We start from the raw sequence: 16,389 nt of genomic DNA, 5'->3' as shown, positions 1-16,389 counted from the left end.
GACGCCAAGTGGGGTCCCTTTCTGAGCCCCTTGTGTGTGCCTTCCCTCCAGTTCACATGTATCATCCAGACCCCGTGAGAAGAACCTCACTCCAGACTCTTCTGCACTGCAGACGCCTTCTGCAGTGCTTAGAGATTCGGAACATAGTTCATTCTCAAGTAAACGATGCTGGGCTTTCCGGATAAACTTGGTGATTTAAAAATGATTAAACAGCTAACTGTTGGGAGAGACCTGGAAGCATTCTTCTCAGGTGCTGACACATGTAAACATATTTTTAGAATAATCTTAGATTTGATGCTAAAGATGATGAATGGTGCATGAAAATTTACCTTTCCAGCTGCTTGCTAACAGTGGTGTAGACAAAGGCTTTGGATCCTCTTCCACAAGAGGGGGCAGTCCCTGGGGGAGCCAAAGAACCATGCGATCAGGGTCAGAGGGTCCCCAAACACCTGTTCTCCAGTCACCTGCATCTCCACCTTGCCTTCCATGAGTCAAATGAAGACGCTGGAGGCTGAGGGAAGAGGGGCTTTCTGTCTCCTTTGCCGTTCCTGCTGGGTACTACCCTCTCCTTTAGCCAAACTTCCCTGTGAGGTGCAGGTTTGACCTTCTAAAAGCCTACCAGACACTAAGCATTGCTCCTTACCTCTGACTCCCACTGTGGGCTTTGATCCAACAAAAATGACAAGAAAAACCCAAAGACACTATCGGGTACTTCGATGAGGTTAGAGAAAGTGTCTTTCACCTTTTCCATACACCCCTTTGCCCCCCATCCCTTCCCGTGGGCTTGGCTCAGGGCCTGGAACTTAACTACTTGTGGTTTTCCTAGGTGCTGGTCTGAGGCCAGTGATCAGAGGCTGCTGGGTTGGGGGCAGCTGGTAGATTGCGTGAGGTGGGGCAGGAACCCAAGGAACACTGGGCGCCTACAGCTTGGAGCAGCTGGCTCCAAGGAATTATTGCAAGTCTGCACAACTTAAAAATCTGCAGTTTGGGGGCGGGAGGGGGAGCGCGGGGGTGGGTCCCTGAGCGTCCCATTTCTCCTCCAGGCGGTTCACTGAGCGTTCTCGCTCACTGCAGAGGGCGGGCGATGCCTTCCGGACCACACGCAGCCCACGCGGAGGTCCTGGGTTGTTCCTTAACCTCGGGCGAAGACATCTCCTGACTCCCTCTTCCATCCTTCGGGAAGGGGACCCGACTCGTCCTTCTTCCGCTCAGTGCGTACGTCCGTCACCTCTTCTGACTTGGTAAGTCGAGGAATGGAGCGTGTAAAACAATCTTGTTCTGTACTGTGCATGAGTCTTCAGGCAGCGGAGCTGGTGGTAAACAGGCAGGACCTGGGGCTGTTTCCTCCTTCGCACTTTGTTTTAAAACAAGTTGGGGGCCGCGGTACTTGCGAAGAAAATCCTAGCAAATTCGCAGAGCTTTTCTTGGGCTGAGAGGCGGTTGCCGGAGCCGCCGGGGCCGCAGAGGAGGTCATCTGTCTCCCACAGGGTCAAGGAGCTCCCAGCAACGGAGGACGCGCGGGTGCTAAGCGCGGGGCGCACTCCAGCTCCCGCCCGGACCAGGCGCGCTGCTCCAGGGGTGACTCTGCACTTGGGTCTAGGTCTGGACGGGGGCTCGCGCCCCGCGGGGCCGCCTCTCTGTCCATCCAAGAGTTGGCCTGTCGCTCGGCCTGATCCCGGCAGCCAGCGACTGCCGGCGGCACAGCGCCGCGCCCTCGGCCCCTGGAGCAAGGACTGTGAGCCCGAGGCGAGGCGGCGGGCGGAGCTGGGACCAATGGGGCGGCGACCCAGCTGCCGGTCCCGCCCCGTCCCGTCCCGCTCCGCCCAGCCAGCGGCTCCCGGGGGCCTGGCTGCGGCCGGGCGGGGCTGACCGACGGACCGCCACCCGCCACCCGCCTCTCCTCGCCGCCGCCGCGGCGGGCGCGGGGCCGCGCGGAGACGCCTGATCCCTGCAGCGCGGGCGGGAGGTGTCGCAGAGAGGAGCCAGCCAGACGGGCCGGGACTCCTGCAGGTACCGGCTTGTGTCCCCTTCTCGCCGTGCGCTCGGGAGACTTCTCCGTGCGACTCCGCAACTTTCCACATATTTTGCTGCCCAGCCCCGCCGTGACCCAGGTCACGGGTGCACGACCCTGCAGATCTACACCCGCAAGGGACTTTGCATCCTGCTGGGCGCCTGTCTCCGGCCCTCTCCATCCTCCGGTCCCCGGGGCCCGTCGTCGCTGGAGTCCTAAAGATCCGCCTGTTGCGCGAGCTGCCAGCAGCCGAGACAGTGTCTGGGTCCCCCGGAAAGCCACAGGGAGGGTGTCCAGAATCCGCTCTTGGGCGCGGGGTGGAGGACGGATGGAGGCGGGAGAATCGAGGAGCCGGGGAAAGGCGGCACTTCGCGGAGGGGCATCCCTGGGGCGTTTCCTTAGCCGGGAAGTGGTTCCTTCTCTTCCTCGAGAGGAGGCGCTTTCCTGAAGACTGTAAGTGCTTCCCAGGCTGCCTGCTCCGCCTTCTTCCCTGTCATTCTCCCCTCCCCTTTGCCCTGCAGCGGTGCAAGGCGCCCCGCGACAGTTGCTGGGAAGAGCGCACCCAGGGCCCTTGCTCTGGTGCCGCGCTGCGTCCAGGGACTGATTGCCGGCGCGCTCCGGGTGCGAGCGGCTTGGGGCTTGCAGGGCCCGTGTTGAGTCACCCGCAGACTGTGCGTGCGGATCAGTGGTAGTGATGGGAGTGGGTGCCTCGGGGTCGGGAACTTCCCCTTCCCGCGCCCCGCTGGGTGGCTGCCCGACTTCTTGAGGTGAATCGGCTGGCGAGTGAGCCAGACCTGCCGGCAGGGGCTGCGGCGAGCCGGGCTGGGCGCCTTTCGCATTGCAGGGATCATTCTGACAGCCATCCCCCCCCTCCCCCCCGCCCCGCTTCTCCTGCTCTGCCTCTTGTCTCTTTTGGGAAAGGAGCACCCTTTGCGCCTTTGCTGTCTCCAGCGTCTCGGCTGGGAACTCTGAGCCGGTAGTCTAACAGGCTGCCCACGACAGGGGTGGAGGGCAGCAAAGAAGCGCCTCCACCCGCCGGAATGACCCTGGGGCCCTGGTTTGATACTGGGGCGTGGTGGCGGTGGGGTGTTTCTCCTTGCCCTCTTAGAAAGTAGACTCTTGGTTTTTGTCTTTTGTGTCACCCTCCGAGAGTGGGTCAGGTGAGAAAAACCTGATCAGAAACTTTCCCTTCCCTTTTCATGTGTTTGCTTTAGTGATTTGTATAAGCATCAGCTTAGAACTATATAAGTTACCCCTCGTTGCTCCCCTCTCTAGAATACTTGCAAATACCTGCCCAGGTAAGCAGGAGGCAAGCCTTTTCCTGAGCACCTGCCCCCTTGCTAAAGGGAGATGCCCTAGTGCCTCTCTCCCCACATCTCAGGCTGAGAGAGGGTGGCATTGCTTCTGTGGTTGAACTTGGTGTACTGGGTAGGTCTCACTCTACCTGGGTTGTAAACTGCTTGAGAACATTGTAAACACTCAGTTTGTGTTTGTAACCAGTCCACAGTGGCTGGGCCAGGCCTTGGTCATACATGAAGTTTCTTCTCCCATTCTGTCTTTTCTCTCACCAGATTCATTCCTTCTCCTGTTCTGATATTAAATTAGTCATTTCAGAACTAGAAACTGTCAATATTGGGGTAGGGAGGAGATGATAATGTAGTGCTCAAGAACTCTGAATCCTGAGCACGTTGTGAATATTTTAAGAAGACTTGCAGGATCTGTTTTGACTCAGTCTTGTGTCTGAGCCATCATTACCTGGAAAATCAGCCTGAACCAAAAAGCCATTAATGAATGCAGCAAAGCTAAGGTTTTGCTGATCAAGTGTGTGAGAGCAAATTGGGAGGTTGGAAGCAATCTTTGTTCTGTTCAGAAATATTAAAATATTAAAAAGCCAATGCTCTGATGCTTGAGTTTGCCAGCAAAGCACAAGCTAAGTTTTTTCTTTTTCCTTATTATTATTATTATTATTATTTTTTAAGAAAGTGAGGAAAGAGTGGGCACTTTAGCCACCTCCACTATCTTCAGTAAATTTTGCCCATCACTGTAATCCTTCACAGACTCTGCCTCCCTCTGTTCTACCAGAGATCTCCATCTACCCTGTGTCTGGCATTTGGGGCTGGGTTGTGTGGCAGCTCTGAGAGAGAAGCCATCACAAGGGTTTTCCTCCTCTTTTTCTTTTTTGGTCGTGCTGGGTGGCATGCGGGAACTTAGTTCCCCAGTTCCCTGGACCACGGATAGAACCCGGGCCCTGCTGCAGTGAAAGCCTGGAGTCTGGACTGCCAGGGAAGTCCTATTCTTCTTCTTCTTCTTTTTTTATAGATAACACTTATTGGCTGGATACCATATGCCAGCTACTCTGCTTGGCACTTTTCCAGGCATTATCTCATTTAATCCTCAGTGCACCCTACTGGGAAGTGAGGCTTCCCTTCTTGGTCACAGTGTTTCTGTGGGAGGCAGCAGTAGATGGAGCCCCTGCGGGGCATTCTGAGCCAGTTGGGAGACCGCAGGATAGGGCTGAGCCTAAGGTCTCACTGGCAGGCAAGGAAAGCTATCCAGGTTGGGTTAAGGCAGAGGGGAAGGTGCACATGCTGTCTTTGCTGATCAGGTGTTAGGAAGGTAGATCTGCCCAGTGTGCCACTTAGGTGAAAAACCAACTAGGACTGGGGACCTGGGCTGCAGCCTGATTTCTACCTGCTTATGGCTCTTTGACTTGACATGTCACTTTGCTTCTCTGAGCCTCAGTCTGTTTAGCTGCAAGAATCTGGATGTCTGACATTTTGTTAGCCTGTGCTAGGCACTATGCTGTAAGCTCTCGATGTATTAACTCATTTCATCCTGATGACAACCTGAAAAGGTAGGCTCTTTTGTTTCCCTATTTTTATATTTTATTTTATTTTACTGGCTTAAAACAACAGAAAAATGTTCTCTCACAGTTCTGGAGGCTGGAGGTCCCAAATCAAGGTTGCCCGTGGGGCTACACTCCCTCCAAAGGCTCTAGGGGCAATCTGTTCTTTGCCTATTCTAGCTTTTGGTGGCTCTAGGCATTCCTTGGCTTATGGCCACATAACGTTGTTCTCTACCTCCATGAATTACTCTATTGTAGACAAGAAAAAAGAGGCAAATGGGTGTCTTGTGCAAAGTCACATAACGAGGACAATGTGAAGCCAGGGTTCTATCCCTGGCAGTCTGGCTGTGCAGCCACTGTGAGAGTCTGTAATTTTTATTTATCCCTATAGCCTTGACACTGTGCCCTGCACTTAGCAGGACTCATACTGGGCTTGTTGAATGGTGACAGGGAGAGTTGGCTTGCCGTTACCAAGCGACTTTTTGGCTTCCTGTCTCCCCTTAAAAAGAAACTTGAAAAGTATGCTAGAAAAATGTCTTTTTTTTTTCTTTTGTAAAAGTTATCCTCTTTCCATTGGAATTCTGCCCAGCTAGTTGGGAAAAAGGGAGAAAGATCATAAAGACCATGGGCTAGGTAAACATTATGGCAATTTCCAGAAAAGGTGCTTCTTATCAGTGAGAAATCCAGGAAAATCATAGGACACTGCCCTCTGAGTCAAATCCATCAAAAAAGCCAACCAACTCACAAAAAATTATTGTGTGGTTACCCTCTGTCCAGTACTGCAGGCACCAAGGACAGGGAGCATCCAAGATGTGTTCTGTGAACTTGAACTTATAGTGGACCTGGAGATGCAAGATTGTCAAGCACAAGACAGAACCATGCAAGATGCTAAATATGAATCCCGAGAAAAATCACAATGGCTCTGGCACATTTGTCTAGCCTATTGTAGTTTGCAGTGACTTCATAGGGTTATCTTATTTCAATTCTTATAGTAACTGAGTGTGATAAGTGACGGACAAGCTGAAGGTTAGGAAGCCCAAGTTGCAGATGAAGAAAATAAGGCCTGGGACTTAAAAAGTGAGCCTTGGACTTGGCCATAGCCAGGGGTCTTCTGACTGCAAGTTCATCATCTTCGTGTCTCACAAGGAGGGCAGTGGATACGGAGGGTCCTTGGATGTGGTGGAGTTTGAATTTCATCCTGAGGCTGCCTTTTGGTTGTTGCTTTTGGCTAGTCAGGGTGCTTAGTATGGGCAGGGGAAGAGGACAAGGTACTTTTTACTGCTGTTTTCTTTTTGCATTTGGGGACCTGGTAGGTGAAACTTAGAGAGAAATTGCAGTTGTGATGAACACAATGTTTAGAATATGCAGCCAAATGTAGAAGCTGATTTAGGAGAATTCCATCCTTGTCTTCCTTTATCATTTCTTTAAATCACCCTTTGCAACTTTGCAACACACACACCTACCTCTTAAGAAAGTAAACTCTTCTTGCTAAGCTATAAGTAGTTCCTAGATGAGGTTGTAGTATTTTTCTTTGTGGGCAAGGGGGTCTTGCTCTCTTTGGAATCCTGCAGAGCCTTGCACCATTTTTTTTCAGAAGCTTTTCCCACACATTTCTGCTTACTTCCTATTGGCCAGAATTGTGTAAGAGGCAGAGAAAGCAAGTAGCCTTTTTTCTAAAAAAATTTTTTAATTTTTTAAAACTTCTTAAATTTATATTGGAGTATAGTTGATTAACAATGTTGTGTTAGTTTCAGATGTACAGCAAAATGATTCAGTTATACACATACATGTATCTATTCTTTTTCAAATTCTTTTCCCATTTAGGTTGTTACATAATATTGAGCAGAGTTCCCTGTTGCACTATGGTTTGCTTGGAGTAGATACCTCATAAAACTGTCTTTAATTTCACAAGTGTTGGATAATAAAAGCCCAAGACCTCCTTTTAGCCAGTAATGTTACAGATCAGCAGTTAATGCTGACAGCAGCTGGCTTCAGTGTGCTTGCTGAAGTCCGCAGTGAATGAAGCATCCTGCTGAGGTCTTGAGCAGACCAACGGAGCTCAACTGGGCACCCGGCAGATGCTTCCCAATGTTGACTTAATGATTAACTTCTGTGGCCGTGTATATATCCTCTTTACATATGCAAATATGCACAAGCATTTATTCAACAGGTATTTGAGTACTTACCGCATGTTATGTGCAAGGCCGGGGCTGGGTGAGGAGACAGACGTTAAACGAATAAATGCAAACATCTGAGTAGTGAAGAGTTCTAAAGAACTTCATCAGAGAGAGTAGCAAGGGTGAGGAGGGTGCTAGTTTAGATGTGGGAGCTGGGAAGAACTTTTTGAGGGAGCTGGGAAGACCTTTTCCTTCTGAGGGATGGAGAGGAGTTTATCACGTGAAAAGGTGGAGAAAAAGATTTCTGCGCTGCAGGGAGTGTGAGAATTCTAAGGCAGGAATGAGCGTTGATGGGATGGTTGGAGGAACTCCAGGAGAACCAGCCAAGGTGCTGGGAGGAAGGTGGAGAGGAGGGCAGGGGCCAAGTCGTGCTGTGCACTTTGGGCCAAGTTCAGGATCTTAGCATTTATCCCGAGGGCTCTGGGAAGGACTTCGTGGATTTGTGGCAGGGGAGTGTCAGGAGCCAATTCATATTTCTGGAAGATCACCTGTGAAGGCTGTGAAAATGAACTTAGAGAAGAAAAGATTAGAGAGGTTCCAGCATGGCAGGTGGGAGCCTAGTTAGAGGCATGTTGGAGAAGTGGGACCTCAAGCCAGCTTGGACTGAGTGAAAATGAATGGGGTTGAGGACATGGAGACCACCCTACGTGTATGGGTTTGTTATGAAAGGGAACAGAGAGGGTGAGTGTAGGGGAGGGTTTGCGTTTATGTCTGTCAATGTGGAAGGCGACTGTGGCTGAGGTCAGGGAGCTGAGTCCAGCTCCTCAATAAACCAGCATATACCCATCTCTGACTGAGGGGTTACATGGTTCTATCACTTCCAGGAGATTAGACATTCATCTGGCTTTGTCTCCAATCGCTGGGTAAGTTTAAGTGTATCACTTGTCCTTCCCTTTTTTTCCCCACGGCCTGGCAATTTTATAAAGTTATCTATTTTATTTGAATAGATAATCTTTCTACGAATATTCTTCTTCCATAGTGTCGTTTATATGTGTTAATTTGGATCATTTTTACAAATTGAATTAGGAGAACTATGAGTGGGTATGTGGGAACATTTGTGGTGAGATTCTAAGCATTTGGTCTTTGATGATCACCAGTAAGCTGCTTTTGAATTGGCTTAAGTAGAGAGACATCAGTGATCAGCATGGTAGTGAGGAGATGCTGAGCCTCTCCAAGATGCCTGGGGGCGAGGCCCAATGGAGAGCTTGAGGCATGGCTAGAGGCCAGCTTTCTGTGTCTCAGTGGAATCCTTCTTTACTGGGTCTTCCTTGTCACATGAGACTCTTCCTCTGTACCCACGGTTATCTTGTAAAAAGATGCAAGAGAGCAACATATGGTCTGTCATCTGGGAACCCATGTTTAGCAGGGTAGGATGGCCTAAAGATCAATAAGGAACATTGCAGATAGCCTGATGGAGTCTCGAAGAAGGGATGGAGGACTCAGTGACCAGTTTGTAGTTGTAGGGAGGGCATAAACAGGACCATAGAGTTGAAAACTACTCCAATCATTAGTTAAGAGGCCTCTTGAAGACTTCTTTCAGTAATGCTGACTTATATCCTGGTAAATAATTAGTGTTGAGATAAAAGAATGCCAGCAGACTAACATTTTGGGCTTGAACATGTTTACATTTTTTTAAAACTTAAATTCTTCTATGAGGGGCTTCCCTGGTGGCACAGTGGTTAAGAATCCACCTGACAATGCAGGGGACATGGGTTTGATCCCTGGTCCGGGGAGATCCCACATGCCACGGAGCTACTAAGCCTGTGAGCCACAACTACTGAACCCACATGCCACAACTACTGAAGCCTGAACGCCTAGAGCTTGTGCCCTGCAACAAGAGAAGCCACAGCAATGAGAAGCCTGTGCACTGCAAGGAAGAGTAGCCCCCACTCACTGCAACTAGAGAAAGCCCGTGCACAGCAACGAAGACCCAATGCAGCCAATAAATAAATAAACAAATTTTAAAAAATTATAAAAAAAATTCTTCTATGAACTGCTTTGGCTTTCCTAAGCCCTGATTGGCCTGCCAAGGTGAACCTAAAATCATTTCTTATGATTTACTTAAGGTAAAGAATTTAATTGGATAAAAGACGGGAGAACTCTATGGTTAAAGACCATGGTTTGTAGATTTGGATCAAGAGGAGATGCCTCGATTCTGGCAAGAGTATCTTAGCATTTTTGTCTTTGAGGTCAATAAATCATACCTTCTGGGTAGTGTTTTTATTGTGGGATTTTAAGATCCCAGTTTTCTAAGTGTGGTCATGAGGCCACTGACATAAGACCCCTGCCTGCCCTCCTCCTCTCGGTGATTAGCTATTGCCTGGCCAAGATTTAGCCACTCGGCTATTTCAGGGTTGAGCCTTCTTGGTGAAGCTTGTCTCCTCTGCACTAAGTGTGTAAATAAAAAGTGTCATTATGCGACAATGTTTATTTATCTATTATCTATCATCTATCTATCATCTATCTATCGATCTATCATCTATCTAATCATCCATCTTTGCCAAAGTATAGAAAGGTATCAGTATCCCCACATCTTCTCATCATCTCCTTAAATCAAAAATCCTACAGTGTAGGCTCTCCGGATATGCAAAAATAGGAATCTCATGAAAGTTCATATGGTGCCGGAGAGCTTCACCTTTAAGCAGTTTCCCCAGGATTCTGGATCTAATTAGAAATCAAATGTCAGCGTGGTGCCTCTTTTTGGTGATGAGCCCTGAGTTCTCTTCTCCCAGCTCCTCCAGACTTAAAATGCAGAAGCTGCAGCACACTTTGCTTTCTCATCTCGTGTCTTTTATACGGTGCTTTGAAGCAGAGAGTACTCAGTAGGATGTATGGGTATGTAATGCGGCCCTAAACTCTCCCCGGTTTGCTTTTAGTTGTTTTTTTACCATTTGCCCCTATCACCCACATCAACAGTTGCACACCCGCAAGCCCTGTTTTACAACCCTTCATTTGTAAGTTAGTGTTACCAACTCGGAAATAATTCCCACTTACGTGTTATTAGACGTTGGGGTTAGGTTTCAGAATCCCCTACGAATGCAGAGTTAAGTGGCGCAGTAGATGGTTTTGAGTAGTGGACGTCCAGGACTATAGGTAGATGGGAGGGGATGGAGCTCTCTCTCCTGGGGACAGGGTCCTGCCCCACACACCCATCTGTACAGACATATACCCTACAGGAGGAAGGGCGCCCGTTAGTGCGGGCTGCTTAGCTGATTGGACAAAGTAGACAAATCCACAAAAAAGTACCATGTTGGGTAGAGAGTTTCAGTTTTGCATGACAAAAAGAGTTCTGGAGATGGATGGTGGTTGCACAACATTATGAATGCATTTAATACCATTGAACTGTACACTTCAATGGTTGAGATGGCAAATGTGTATTTTACTACAATAAAAATTTGGAAGAAAAAGAAATTGAGATTCCAGTGCTATGAAACAGCATTTTCAAGTGTTTTTCTCGCAGGACATTTACATGCTTAAAAATTATTGAGAATGCCTTAAGAGCTTTTGTTAATATGGGTTATATCTGTCAAGAAATGAAAATAGAAATGAAAATAGATACATTTCAAAGTATTTAATTATTAATTCACTAAAAATAGCATTAACAGTACCAACAATGATAACAGTAATCATCTTATAACACAAATGACATATTTTTATGAAAAATAATGATCTTTTTTAAACAACAAAATTATGAGTGGCATTGTTTTATGCTTTTACAAATTTATTTATTGTCTGATTTAATAGAACACAATGGAATTCTTAGGGTTGCTTCTCTATTAAGTCTATTATGTTCTCAAACATCATGTATCCTCTGGAAAACTCCATAGGACACTTGTGAGAGAATGAGAGGGAAACAGGAAAATAACATCTTAGTTTATTATGAAAATAGTTTTGACCTCATGAATACTTTAAAGGATCTTAGGAACCTCAGAGATCCCAGATCACACTTTGAGAACTACTGCTATAGAATAAATCTCCAGCCAAATTAGTTTTTGGTTATGTTATATGTTTTAGTCTCTTTTCATCTAATATTATCTGAATTTGAACTTTAGCAATTCCATATATTGCTTATCTATGATTTCAAATAAAAGAACTAGGTAGCTCCTTGAAAAAAAGGACTATATATCATTTGTTTTTTTCAAGCATGCATTTTTATTTACTATAGAGTGAGGACTTCCTTTTAGCATCTCAGGAGGAAACTCTGCGCCTGTCCAGGGATGGTGTCTAAAGCTGTCGTTGGGGCTCTGTCCTACTGTCACATGTCACTGCTGCATTCGCTGGAGGGCTTGGGGGCTTCTTCTTTCCTGTTCTATCCCACCTCATCTTTGTTGTATGGAGAACCTGGAAACTCAGAGAGAGGTGAGCACACATAGGACATAGATTGGAGAAAGGAGAGGTATGAACATTTATTTTAATAAGTCAAATTGAAAACTTTCTGGCTTGCATCACCTGGGGATCTCATTATTTTATAATTTTTTTCATGTTGATAAGGTATGGAATTAGTTATAGTGGATAGTTCTGGGCAAAGTATTAAAAGAAATTCCCCCAGGATGGTTTTCAGGAGCTGGATGTGGATGTTTGTGAAGCATAAAAACATTTTTCTCCCTTCCAAGCAATGGATTAGATGTTATATAAACCATCATATTTATTAGTTGCTATATAAACCATCATGTTTAAAATGTTAAGTGCAAGTTCTTTTTTCACCCCCTGAAATAAATAGTCACTGTGGCAACTTACTACAGCAACAGACATTTGGCTGTCTCAGAGTTTTGTTGTAAATATGCTGAGGATATATGATTTGGCAAAATCGGTGACTCCTAGCAGCAGTAAATGCTTTTCTACAATTCTTTAGAAAGACCATAATGTGTCAGGTGTGCAGACTAGGTAGAAACAATACCTTGGTCAGGCTGTCTCATCCCTGCATCCTGGAGCCTCCAGGAAAGACTGTACGATGTGAAGGCACTTTCCAAGCAGCCTTCTCCAGTCTTTTCAGCAGGAAAATCCTTGTCTTTTACCCACAAGCAGGACATTCATTTAGTTATGCTTCCACCAGACATCTCCCACTTGTCTGCTGTGTATTGGGCGCTGATATCACTGTGTATCGGTGATGTTGCTTACAAATATGGTTCGGTTCTGCCAGCATGGAGGGTGGTGCCTATGTAGTATGAGATGTGTACGTGGGTGTGTGTGCACACATGCGCACGTGTGTGGTACATCAAATGGGAGTGTCCTGGAAGAGGTGACCTTGGAGCTGATTCCTTGAAGGCAAAACTGGGACTAACTGGAAAAGAAGGGAACAGAGGGAATAGCTTCAATGAGAAAAAGAATGAACTGTAAGTTTTGGGATGGAAAAGAATCTGACGAGGCTGAGACAGAGGGGTTGTAAGTAGATTGGTGGATGCAGTGGTCTGAGAGGCAGGCAGGGATGTTCTTGCTTGGATATCAGTGGAGGAGTTTGAACTCTATCCCGAGCACACTGGGGAGCCACTGAAGGTTTATGGAAAGTGTAGACACGTTCTGACTTGTAGTTTAGAAAAGTCTTTGGCTGCCTGTGGAGGGGGAAGGGGTGTCAGTGAGAAGTGGGGCAAGATGATGTCACTGACTTGTCTACTAGGGGGATTTGGGTGCATTAGAGAGGAGGCTCTATCACCCAGGTAGATGCTCTGACCTGTTCCTTGAGGCCTGAAATTCCTTAGACCTCTACATTATTCATATTTATATTTATATTTAATTTTAAGGTCAAGAATAGAGATCTCTCTGGGAAGGTTGAATGGAATTTTCAGCCACACATCTGTTTCCTTTCCTGCAGCCCCCTAATTTCCTTTGGGTAGTTATTCCTCTTGGATTGAATGTTGTCTTGGTGGGATGGTAGGTGTTAAGGATGTCCCCAAGGTTCCTTCTGCCCCATTCCAGCCTTTGGGTGGGCAGGTGGCACTGCCTAGCCTAGCAGGTGCTCTGTCAGTGGAGGGACTGGAGGATGGAAGAGTCCACTGGTATGTCTCTTGCTCTCCCCAACCAGACCTCTTCTTCTATCTGCTGTTTCTGTTTCTATGTCCTTCAGAAGTGCCCTGCTCCTGTCTGTGGCCAGATGTGGTTTTCAGACTTCTCTTTGGCCCTGAGAGCTTCAGAGAGCCTTCTGACTGACACGTATTGGATTTGTTACTGAGCCACCCAGTTGTTGTTTGTATCCAAAGAATCCTCAGTGATGTGGGAAGTGTCCCAAGGCCTTACTTCACACCAGAGCATGAAGACTAATCTCATAGCTTTTTCTACTGGTTTTGAAAGGGCAGCAGGGCAAACACAAGGATGGTGTTTGCTGAAAGGGAGTGAGGGATGTACTGAAAGGGACACAGGAGACGAAGGCCCTGCCAGTGAAGTTTGCTGGCCTCCTGGTATTGCAGCAGGTGACCCTGCTGCAGGTGTGTCTACCTGTGTGTGTGTGTGTGTGTGTGTGTGTGTGTGTGTGAAAATGGCGTCAAAGAGATGGGGTAATCTCTGTGTATTTAGAATTCCAGCTCTTACTCAGATGACACTCAGGGCTCTGGCAATGCTTAATGATGAAAATGATAATAAATAATTATGTGGTACTTACATTAAGTGCTGAGTGCTGTTCTCAATGTGGTATGCATAATAACTCATTTATTTCATAACAATACTTTGAGGTAGGTATTATTTTATCTTATATTACCTGTTGTTCTATCTCTATCTATCATCTATGTATCTATGTATCTATCTATCATCTATCATTATCTATCATCTATCTATCTATGTATCTATGTACCTATCATCTATCATTATCTATCTATCTATCTATCTATCTATCATTATCTATCATCTATGTATCTATGTATCTATCTATCATTATCTATCTATCATCTATCATTATCTATCATCTATCTATGTATCTATCTATCATCTATCATTATCTATCATCTATCATTATCTATCATCTATCTATCTATGTATCTATGTATCTATCTATGTATCTATGTATCTATCATCTATCATTATCTATCTATCTATATATTTATCTATCATCTATATATCTAACTATCATTATCTATCTATCTACCTATCTAATCTATCATCTATCATTATCTATCTATCTATCATCTATATATCTAACTATCATTATCTATCTATCTACCTATCTAATCTATCATCTATCATTATCTATCTATCATCTATCTATCTATCTATCTATCTATCGCTATCTAATCTATATATCTACTAACAGATGAGGAAACGTCAATGAGAGATTTTAATAATTTACCTAAGTCAGTGAACTAGAAAGTGGCAGAATTGGAATTCAAATCAAGTCAGGCAAGGTACAGAGTCTGTGCTCTTACCTGTGGATCTGAGTCTCAGCTTCAGCACTTAATGTCTGGGGAAGTTACTTAACCTCTCTGGCTTCAGTTTCTTCATCTGCAAAGTGGGGATAATAAAAACATCTACCTTATGGTTGTTGAAATAAGGTATTTAAAACAGTGCTTGGTACAAAGTAAGCACTATATGGAGATTTGCTAGAAAATTGTTTTGTAATTTTGTAGGAAAAAGCACACAAAAAAATTGTGACCCTTGTACCAATAACTTGCGTTCTATACAATGGCCTTTTGGCCAACTGAATAGATATTTTGTAGCTCTTAATAGGAAGAGCATGATAAAGGTTATATGTATTCTTCTCACACTTACTTAGGGATACAGGATAAAATTGAAGTTTGCTGTAAGTACATGAGCCTGGGGTGTGAGGACAGACAGCAAACCACCACCAGCAGGAGCAGAGGGTGACCAGCTTAGGCACAGGGACCTCACCAGGGGAGCTGGGCTTGAGCCTAGAGCTTGCCATCTCCTATGTGCACTTAACCATTCTGAACCTCAATTTCCTCATCTGTAAATGTTGGATTATAATAATGCCCGCCTCTCTGAGTGGATCTGGGAATTAAAGAAGATCATTATTCATTCATTGTTTCTTGCTGGGCATTAAGGATGCAAAGGTTAAGAAAAAATAGGCCATGTCTTTGAGGGGCTCACAGTGTCATGGTGGAGGCTTCGAGGAAATTGTTCTACTGCAGTTCAGCAAGTAATATACTCAGATGGAGGCAGATACTGGTGGATGGGGGGTGGGGGGGACCTGATTGTGGGGTAGGTAGAGGTTAGGGGTCAGGACTTAGTTCTGGAGAATGTGATAGAAAATATGAGTCTTGAAGGGCATTTTGAGCAAATAAGTGAGAAGTTGGGGGCACTTTCGGAGAATTTCAAATAACTCTTTACAGGTTTAGAGGTTGAGTTGGGTTGAGGTGGGTGAGGATAATGAATGAGGAATGATAATAATATTGACAGCTAACATTTAACTGAGCATTAACTCTGTACCAAGCACAGAGGGCTTTATTTGTATTATCTCATTTTTAGGCCTTGTCACTGCCCAATGTGGTAGGTGATGTCTTGTAGCCATGTTTCACAAATGAGGAAACCGAGGCTCAGAGAACTTGAATGACTTGCCCAAGTCACATGGCTAGTGAGTGGCAGAGCTGGGATTCAGCCTCAGGCAGTCTGGATCTAGGGTTTATCCTGAAGGCCAAGGGAGCCATCAGAGCACGTTAAGGCTGTGCATTTCAGAAGGTAACTTTAGCTTGGATTGAAGAATGAATTTGAGGGTCGAAAATGGGGACAGACCTAAGGCAGGGAGGAAACTCAGAAGTCTATTGAGTAAACCATAGAAAAATACTGAGTGTCTGAATTAAAGCAGAAGTAGGGAGGAGGGAGGGAAGGAGAGGGGTCTGAGAGATATTTGGGAACAGAGGATGAAGGGAAAGTGTGGATGCGTTTATTTCAAGCCCCCATTAGGACATTCAAATGGACACATCGAGTAGGCAGTTTCATGAGTCCACAGTATAGGAGAGAGCTCAGGGCTGGAGAGCCACACCTAGCTCCAGAGTTGGGTGAAATTCCCGGAAGAGGGACTTCCTACATGGCGCAGTGGTTAAGAATCTGCCTGCGAATGCAAGGCACATGGGTTCGATCCCTGCCCCAGGAAGATCCCATATGCCATGGAGCCACTAAGCCCGTGCGCCACAACCATTGAGCCTGCTCTGTAGAGCCCTTGAGCCACAACTGTTGAGCCCATGTGCTGCAACTACTGAAGCCCATGCACCTAGAGCCCATGCTCCACAACAAGAGAAGCCACCACAATGAGAAGCCCACGCACCACAATGAAGAGGAGCCCCCGCTGGCCCCAACTAGAGAAAGCCCGTGTGCCGCAGCAGAGATCCAACACAGCCAATAAATAAATAAATAAATAAATAAATAAATAAATAAATTTATTAAAAAAAAAATTCCTGGGAGAAGAGCAGAGGCAT

General features: G+C 46.0%; 1 protein-coding gene across 1 annotated transcript in view; it reads left to right on the top strand.

Moving 5' to 3' along the window:
- The first annotated feature begins 1,949 nt into the window (after nucleotides 1–1,949).
- KCNS3 (potassium voltage-gated channel modifier subfamily S member 3) overlaps nucleotides 1,950–16,389 on the top strand; it is a 35,913-nt gene continuing 21,473 nt past the window's right edge. Inside the window, exon 1 of the mRNA XM_057742413.1 lies at nucleotides 1,950–2,010. The gene's annotated coding sequence lies outside the window, so the exon portion shown is untranslated. The remainder of the gene's footprint in view (nucleotides 2,011–16,389) is intronic.

This window comes from Hippopotamus amphibius, chromosome 7 (genome assembly GCF_030028045.1).
Source record: "Hippopotamus amphibius kiboko isolate mHipAmp2 chromosome 7, mHipAmp2.hap2, whole genome shotgun sequence".
In the NCBI taxonomy this organism is placed as follows: Eukaryota; Metazoa; Chordata; class Mammalia; order Artiodactyla; family Hippopotamidae; genus Hippopotamus; species Hippopotamus amphibius.
The sequence above is the reverse complement of the archived record's forward strand: the minus strand, read 5'-3'. Positions and strand labels throughout refer to the sequence as shown.